General features: G+C 40.9%; 1 protein-coding gene across 1 annotated transcript in view; it reads left to right on the top strand.

Moving 5' to 3' along the window:
* The window catches only part of LOC129749668 (uncharacterized), a 666,246-nt gene that overhangs the window by 130,060 nt on the left and 526,360 nt on the right, over positions 1-9,826 (top strand). The window lies entirely within an intron of this gene.

Below are 9,826 nucleotides of genomic sequence, written 5' to 3'. Positions count from 1 at the left end.
GAAGCGACTAATGCTGGGAAAAGATGAGTTTGCGATTTTATACTTAACAACTGACAAGCAACATTTGCCATCCTCTGAAGCCCTCCGCAAAACAGTTCTAACGACGATCGTCGGGTAATGACGATTCTAATGATCATCATGATGGTGCCTCGATGATGAGCCGTGAAGATCGCGAACCCTCCAACTTTTACACCGCCGCGCCATCAATGATCTTGATCGGGTCGTGCGACGTTCATTGCTCGAGAAGATCTTCTTCTCCGGTCGCTAAGAACCGTCTCTAAGTTTCTATGATGTAGTTACACGTTCCAAGAACCGCTTCATAGTAAACATTTTAGAAGGAATGTAGCACTGCTTCAAAGTGTCGCACGACCAACTGCATCAACCACCATGATCTCATCATGATCATCATCATCATCATCAATTTGGTTGATGTAGCGCCGCGATGAGACCGATGGAGAACGCAATGGAGCATTTGCATTCTTTCGATTCGCCGGGTGATAGATTGAAACCGATCTCCAAAACAAGTGCAAATTATAGTGCACAAGCCGAATCAAGAATACCTCTAGTATCGCGATCGCGATGCCTCGCCGGGGCGATTTATTGGCAACTACATACTTAATATTGGATTAAATCCCTTAGTGATGTCGTCATGGATGAAATTATATGACTTGTTTGGTTTTATTGAGTTAGATATAAAAAAATGAAAAGGTAAAAACGGTTTACGAAACCACAAAACTTCAATTTATTGTTTTTTTTTTTGTAAAAACTGATTGTAGATAACGTCTTAAACTGTTTATTTGCGTTGCTAAAAATTATGATTTTGATGACAATGTTTTCTAACATTATTTACCCAAAAAATATTTAGGTAGGGGAGAATGGGGATACCTTTTTCTTATTTTCATCGTATCTTTTTGGAAAAAAAAATGCAGATCGTCGTCTTTCGCCTTTTCTGATATCGTGTAATTTAAAGTATATATGCTCCAAAAGTAAGATCGATATATCCGTAAATGAACTAGAAGCGTTTGAAGGGGATTTGATCCTTTAATAGGGATGCCCTAAGCTTTGGTGAAAATCATGCAAAACCTAAAGTTAAAGTTCAAAATTTATAAGTGTCACACAAAAGGAATATTGAAAGTTTGTGTACTACCCCAATTTCATTGCATACTTAAAGGCGCAATTCTCAATTTTTGCACTTTTTGAGTCCTTTTTATCAGGAAATTATTGAATAAATATTAGTCATTGGATAAATATTAATAATTTCGAGCTAAGCAATTATTCAGAAGAAAAATATGTCTTTTTAGACTCGAGGGATCAAGCGAACCCTTAACATACATTTTGGAAAACTTTTTCTTAAAAAATTTGAGAGTTTACAATTGCTTTGAAAGTATGACATTAAGTCGTTCATTTTATACTCTTACGATTAACATATTCGAATAAATATTTTATTTTGATTTTTCCGTGTGAGAAACATTTTAAAGTGATAAAAAAAAAGATCATCAAGTCACATTTTGTCAGATTTTTCAAACAAAGTGCAATAACTCAAAAAATGAAATTTTTGATTTTTTTTGAGATATTTCTATTTTTTTTGTTTCTTGTATCTCTAAATGCTCAACTGCACATTCGAAAGGGTTTTAGTAAATTACACAAGGTAACAAAATACACATTTTTCCGAAGTGCAAAGAACTAAAGAGCCTATTATTTACATAGTATTCCGTCTCACGACATAACTTGACGAACATAATTCCTAAAATTCACTCGGTCCATGGCAACCGTTCTCCAATTCCTTGGGCAACCCACGTTCGCCAGATCACGCTCCACTTGGTCTAACCACCTCGCTCGTTGCGCCCCCGCTCGTCTTGTTCCTACCGGATTCGTAGCGAACACCTGTTTTGCAGGACAGTCGTCCGGCATTCTCGCAACATGTCCCGCCCAGCGTATCCGGCCAGCTTTCACCACCTTCTGGATACTGAGTTCACCGTAGAGTCGCGCGAGCTCGTGATTCATCCTTCGTCTCCACACTCCGTTCTCCTGTACGCCGCCAAAGATGGTTCTTAACACTCGTCGCTCGAATACTCCGAGTGTACGCAGGTCCTCCTCGAGCAATATCCATGTCTCGTGCTCGTAGAGAACAACCGGTCTAATGAGTGTCATATACAGGTTACACTTTGTGCGAGGGCTAAGTCTTCTCGATCGCAGTTGCTTGTGGAGTCCATAGTAGGCACGACTTCCGCTGATAATTCGCCTCCGGATCTCACGGCTTGTGTAATTGTCTGCGGTCACCAGTGAGCCGAGATAGACAAAGTTTTCGACTATCTCCAACTCGTCGCCGTCGATCGTGACCTTGTTATTACTGGACAAGCGGGTTCGGTCGGACTCGGATCCGCAGGCCAGCATGTACTTCGTCTTGGACGTATTAATCATCAACCCAATCCTTCCTGCTTCGCGTTTCAGTTTGCGGTAGATCTCCTCCACCGCTCCAGATATGCTGCCGACTATATCAATGTCATCGGCAAAGCAGATAAGTTGACTGGATCTGTTGAAAATCGTGCCCCGCATTTCGCCCACCGCTCGTCGAATAACACCTTCTAGCGCCACGTTGAACATCATGCAGGATAGACCATCACCTTGTCGAAGCCCCCTGCGCGTTTCGAATGAACTCGTCAATTCACCCGAGATCCGCACACAGCACTGCGTTCCATCCATCGTCGCCTTGATCAGTCTGATCAGCTTCCCGGAAAAGCCGTTCTCGTCCATGATTTTCCATAGCTCGTTACGGTCGATCGTGTCGTATGCGGCTTTGAAGTCGATGAATAGATGGTGCGTAGGGACTTGGTGTTCACGGCATTTTTGGAGGATTTGCCGTAATGTGAATATCTGGTCCGTCGTAGACCGTCCCTCCATAAAGCCGGCCTGATGACTTCCCACGAATCTGTTTGCTTGTGGCGTTAGGCGGCGGAGTAGGACTCGGGACAACACTTTGTAGGCGGCATTGAGGACAGTGATCGCTCGGTAGTTTTCACAGTCCAATTTTTCGCCTTTCTTGTAGATGGGGCATATTACCCCCTCCTTCCACTCCTCCGGTACCTGTACTATGTCCCAGATCCGGACTATCAACCGGTGTAGGTAATCAGCCAACTTGTCCGGGTCCATTTTGATGAGTTCAGCTGCGATGCCATCCTTCCCAGCCGACTTGTTTCTATTCAGCTGGCGAATGGCTTCCTTAACCTTCCAAAGCCGTTCGCTAAATATCCGTTTCGGGGAAATATGCGTTGTAATTTGATTTCGTTCTCCTGGCTGTAAATGTTAACCGATTTTGATGATATTATATTCATTGTGTAGGTAATTTATTCTAATTACTCATGATTCCAAAATAAAGTCGATATGTATTACCAGGATTTCAGAAACTGGTTCAGAAAGTTAAAAGTCCGAAAAATCAATTTTATTTTTAAAATACTCATAACTTCTGACAGCTTTTCTGAATTTAACTATTTCATTGATGTTTGAAATTGTCAAGAATCCATCTATCCGACAATGTAGAAATATGTTGGGGTCCAATGAAAGTTTTTACCGCTATGACAGATTTTCCGGTAGAAAAAAGTCATACTTAAAAAAAACGACATCTAGTTTTTGCTTTGCTTAGCTGTATTTCATTTCTCAATGAACCGATTTTAAAAACTCAAATTTTAGTTTTTTGACGTTAATTTGATCATTATTTTCATAGAACATACTTGGTCTGTCAAAACTACCAGTTCATCAGTATATTGGAATGATGATAAAGATGTTTGAAATGTGCGCTTCGGGTCATATTGACCCGAACGGCTTTGGAGGGTTAACCTCACTCATCGTTGGGAGTGGCTCCTCTACGTCGTTGGTTACGCCGGCGATGTACCCCACCGTCTTGATCTCCTGCATGTGCGCCGTTCAGATGTTCATCGAAGTGCTGCTTCCACCTTTTGATCACCTCACGATTGTCCGTCAGGATGCCTCCGTCCTTATCTCGGCACATTTCGGTTTGCGGCACGAAGCCTTTGCGGGATGCGTTGAGTTTCTGATAGAACTTTCGTGTTTCTTGGGAACGATGCAGCTGCTCCAGCTCCTCGAGCTCCTCCTCCTCCAGGCGGCGCTTTTTCTCCTGGAAAATTCGGACTCGCTATCTCTTCCGCTGTCGGTGATTTTCCACATTTCGACGGGTGCCTCTTTGCACTACTGCCACCCGCGCGGCATTCTCTTCGTCCACCACCCTCCTAAACTCCTCGTCGAACCAGTCGTTCCGTCGAGTTCGCTCCACATAACATAACATATCTCAACAGTCCTCGAGAGGGGCTTCGTCAAGCTCGCCCTCTGCCGGCAGCGCTGCTTCGACCGATTGCGCGTAGTCTGCCGCGATCTCAGGTTGCTTCAGTCGTGCGATATTTAATCGAGGCGGGCGCCGGTTTCGTGTGTTGTTCACTACGGAGAGATTTGGGCGCATCTTCACTATCACCAGATAGTGGTCTGACTCGATGTTGGCGCCTCGACAGGATCTGACGTCGATGATGTCCGATAAGTGCCGGCTGTCAATCAAAACGTGATCGATCTGTGATTGCGTTTGATACGGTGATCTTCAGGTGTACTTGTGTGGAAGGCGGTGCTGGAAAAAGGTACTACGTACGGCCATTCGTTTGGAAGCGGTGAAATCAATAAGTCTGAGGCCGTTTTCGTTGGTCAGCTGGTGCGCACTGCACTTCCAATTGTCGGTTTGAATTCCTCCTCCTGGCCGACCTGAGCATTGAAATTCCCGATGACGATCTTGATATCATGTTTTGGGCAACGGTCGTATTCACGCTCCAGCTACGCGTAAAATTCGTCTTTGTCGTCACCGGTACTTCCGAGGTGAGAGCTGTGCACGTTGATGATGCTGATGTTGAAGAACCGGCCCTTGATTTTCAACCGGCACATTCGTGAGTTGATCGGCCACCACCCGATCACGCGCTTTTGCACCTTTCCCATCACTATAAAAGCTGTTCCAAGCTCGTGTGTGTTGCCGCAGCTCTGGTAGATGGCACGACCATCTGGATTCATTCGTACCATGGAGCCCTTCCAGCATACCTCCTGCAGCGCTACGATGTCGAATTTGCGGCTCTTCAATTCGTTGGAGAGCACGTGGGTACTGCCCACAAAATTTAGAGATCGGCAGTTCCATGTTCCAAGTTTTCAATCGCTAGTCCCTTTTCGTCGCGTGGGTCTTTGCCGATTTCCATCCGAAATTTGTTGTTCGTTGTTCGTTGCTTATGTTTTTAAAGAGCCTATTTTGGTTAATTTGGGAGTTCTGCATCCATATATGCAATGATGGATGAATAAATTGCGGAAAAAGTTATAACTAACAGTTTTTTTTGCTTACATTTCTCTGTTCTGCAAAATTTTAGAATTTTGACGAATTTTGAAAAAAGTTTAAATTGAATTGAATTTTAGATATTTTCAAAGCAAAAGTCAAATTGTTCTGTAGTCTTGAAAAAAACTGTCAGAAGTATTTGTAATGGTATCTGGTATCTTTTCAAATTTCTTGAATAGAATTTTGCTTTTAAGATCGATGAATCTCTAAAATAAAAATATCTAGGCAAAATAGGATTTCATGATTGAATGGAGAATGATAAACAGATTCAGTATTTTTTTCAGGATTATTGGTTCATAAGCAATCAATGATTGATGGTATTCAAATCTTCTGAACGCCACATCAACAAAACTAGAGGTGATTGACATAATCTCACAAATGATTTGAGTTCATATCAACATAGGCACCGAAAATCCTGCTCCTTGTATTAGAGTAACAATCAAATTTTACAAATAAGTTTTCATAAAAGTATGACGTTTCCACAAAAAATATATTTATGCTAAAATGCTCAGAAACATTTTTTTTCTTCTTTATAGTTTGCATTGGGGGCGGTCGTTTAGCCTAGCGTTGCTAGGCCGCCGCCTCCAACTAGGTTAAGGAAGTTTTGTTAGTCCATGGACGTTAAATTGAACTCATACAACGAACAATGTAATACACGAAGAAACAAAAATAGAATTGTAAACTATACTGAGTATAAAACAATGCAAAATATCTCAACGGAGTATACAAGTTTGTAAACTCTACGGAGTATAAACAGAAACGTTGGTGATAAACCGTACCACCGTTCAAAATTTGATCAAGGGAAAACGCGTGTAAATCGGTGAAATCGTTTATTTAAAAAATCTAATTAAATTTCTTTTTCAAGTTTAAATAGTATAAAATTTAGGAAAATATTCAGTTAGGCTTCCGCTTTTTCAAATCCGAATTGCCGGGCCTTACGCTCAACCCCTGCCATCAGATTTTGTACAGCCACCTTGTCCACCTTCTTCGCCACAGAAAGCCAGTTTGCCTTGAACTGCTGCTCGTCCTTAGCAGTTTTTTTGGTCTTCTTTAGGTTCCGCTTGACAATAGCCCAGTATTTCTCAATTGGGCGAAGCTCTGGCGTGTTGGGAGGGTTCTTGTCCTTGGGAACCACCTGCACGTTGTTGGCGGCGTACCACTCCATGGCCTTTTTACCGTAATGGCAAGATGCAAAATCCGGCCAAAACAGTACGGAACAACCGTGTTTCTTAAGGAAAGGCAGCAGACGTTTATGCAAACACTCTTTCACGTAAATTTCTTAGTTGACAGTCCCAGAAGCTATGAAAATGCTGCTTTTCAAGCCACAGGTACAGATGGCTTGCCAAACCAGATATTTCTTCGTGCTTGAAAATATCTGCTACCTTCCCCCTTCCTTTAGCCGTATAAAACTCCTGTCCCGGAAGCTGCTTGTAGTCGGCTTTGACGTAGGTTTCGTCGTCCATTATCATGCAGTCAAACTTTGTCAGCATCGTCGTGTACAGCCTCCGGGATCGCGCTTTGGCCGTCGTATTTTGTTTATCATCGCGATTTGGAGTCACTACCTTCTTGTAAGTCGATAGTCCGGCTCGTTTTTAGGCTAAATGCACGGTTGTAGACGATACACCCAGCTTATTTGCGGCATCTCGGAGAGAGAGGTTAGGGTTTCGCTTGAAACTACCGGCAACTCTCTTTGTCGTCTCAGCGGCTTCCGGTTTTCGATTTCCCCCCGATCCAGACTTCCTGGCTGTCGACGAACGTTTCCCAAACACTTTAATTACATTTGTAACGGTTGATTTGGCAACTTTTAGCGATTTTGCCAGCTTTGCGTGCGAGTAGCTCGGATTTTCGCGATGCGCTAGCAAAATTTTGATACGCTGCTCTTCTTCCTTGGACGGCATTTTGACAACTGAAGAGTGAATTCCAAAATCAAAATAGGAGCAACATTCTACACACACACACACCTTCAAAATGAGGGGTGTTCAGGTTTTTTAAATGCAAAATTGTAAGAAATACGTCAAGTTGATATTGACCAAACTTTGACCGTATCACCCTTTACTGTAACAGTTTGTGCTTTTATTCGTGTTTTTTGTTATTTGTAGAAGGAGATTTTCAATTTACGTCCACCAACAATGTGTGTTCTTATTTCGACGCCTACTCCGGCTCGTATATCAGTGAAAAGATGTCAGTGTCATAAACCACTGCCATCTAGGTGTTCTAACTACTATTATTCTTGAGCGCACAATGGATACTTTCCTAACGAGAATGAGACATTCTGGCATTTCAAAAGGTAAAGCGCCGACTGCAAACCGCCAATCGAAAGCGTAATCGATGCCGATTTACGGTCTATGCAGCTTCAATAAATCTTCTTCCGTGAACGATGCGTGAATATATTATGTGCTACTATAAGCGAGGGCCCAGGGAGACAGACAGCATCAGGTGTGGCATTTCCGTTCGGCAAATGATCATGAAATTAAATCAAAATCAAGTGCAACATTTACATATCACCCGGTTTGGATGGAAAACATATCCAAAGTAGCGAAAACGAGAAAACCACACGGAATCTTGAAGCCGAGAGTTCCGGTAAGCAAACAAACAAATCTGTTTTATTCATCCTCATTCTTCAAAAGGAGGAAAAGATGAAGAGCAAAAATCTATCGGATGCTGAGGATTTTCCACAAACGTGTATTAGGGATCCGGATACTTCCTTCAGTTGGCATATGGTCCTTCCTACATCGAATGGATAACAAATCTTGGCGAAAACGAGAGAAACATTTGCACCTGCAATGGCTACGAGATCGCGATTCCATCGGAGTGAACGAAAATTGGCGCCTGAAGCGAGACACTAAAAGATTGGTTGTAAATCCTATTTTTCCGACGTGATTTCTTGCAGAGCGGCGAGCAGCCGATAAATATTTATAAACACTTGCCTGAGCAGATTTTTCACCAACTGTGAATGGGAGCCGTCCAGTTTTCTTCGCCCGTCGACGTGAGCGAACCTTCAATGGAAGGGAAACTGCGAAACTGAGGTGCTTTCTCGATTTGTACTCGGTGATGCTGTACATGTCGAGACGATTCTTCATGTTTCTCGGTTGAGCTAGGATTTATGTTCGCCCCATGGACGCAGACACACACTTCTTTCAAATCGATTCGAGCTCGATACTTGAGACGGTTGCAATATTACCTACTTGAAAGCAGCACACCTGAACAGATGATGCTGGCATGTTGAATGAATAAAATTTTCCAATACGAAGGTTTAAAATTTCTAAACAGGGAGGATTACATAAAAAAGAGTCAGAGCAACGAATTCTATAACATCAATTATAAAACAAATTTTTAATAAGCGATGATTTTATATGTAAAAAATGACTAAAGTAAACCAGTGAAACTCTAAGATTTTATTTTATTTCTTCGTTCTAAAACACGTCAGAAATTTTAAGTTATGACCTCGACGAAATCGTGTACAATATCTACCTTTTATATAAGTTGAAATATCGTCAAACTAGGCATCATGCTACAGCAGGGTTAGATGTAACATTTGAATATCACAACACTTATTCAATTTTTATTTTAATATAATGTAATGAAGTTTTCATTTAATGATAAAAAAAATGATGATGACATAGTTTCTCACATCGTGAGATAGTTTTTTAAAATTTAAATTAAAAAAATTAAATAAAAAATCGAGCAATAGATGTACAAGTTTTTACACTTTTCGATGCCGTAAAAAACTTTACCCAGTATGACGGATAGGCTTAATGATATCCTACAAACTTTGTATTGCTTTTATCATCCTTCACCAACACTGTTGGTGTACAAAAATTTTTCGGATAATCTCCAAATTTTTTTCAAAATAAATATTTTTTTAATTCAGTTATCTACCAGTCTGGGTTAAAATGCATCAGAATGCATATAACAGATTCACCGTTTAAATCTCGTTTCCATATGTTGGAATATGATTGTTTTACAACACGCGATTGTAAATTTCATCCATCCAAACATTGTTTTTATATGATTTCTGCTTGTAGAATTTTGTGTAGTATTTTTTACCCCTAAATGTATGCAACATCTTTACGTTTTTTCTTTTAACACTAGTTTACAGAATTTTTTAACTAAGTAAACAGAATATCACTTTTTATGTGAAATCGAGTGCTGATGCGAAAATAAAATTAAAAGATATCTCAGAAGAACAGTTTTTAATTTATATCTACTTCAAGTATGAAATTTTGGAAAAAAGGACTTCTATCTAGATTCAAATATCTCGGACTGCATAACATTAATTTGAAATCTTGAAAACGCAATGCGTAGAATGTGCTCACTGTGTGTTGGACGACAATTTGCGGCCATAATTTAATCTTTGAGTCGCATTAACTTTTTCGTAGTCCAATAGCGATGCCTCATGTGAAATATTTGTCTTAATTGAGGCATTAAAAAAATATTCATAACAAGCAAAAACTA

Source organism: Uranotaenia lowii, chromosome 2, assembly GCF_029784155.1.
Source record: "Uranotaenia lowii strain MFRU-FL chromosome 2, ASM2978415v1, whole genome shotgun sequence".
In the NCBI taxonomy this organism is placed as follows: domain Eukaryota; kingdom Metazoa; phylum Arthropoda; class Insecta; order Diptera; family Culicidae; genus Uranotaenia; species Uranotaenia lowii.
The sequence above is the reverse complement of the archived record's forward strand: the minus strand, read 5'-3'. Positions and strand labels throughout refer to the sequence as shown.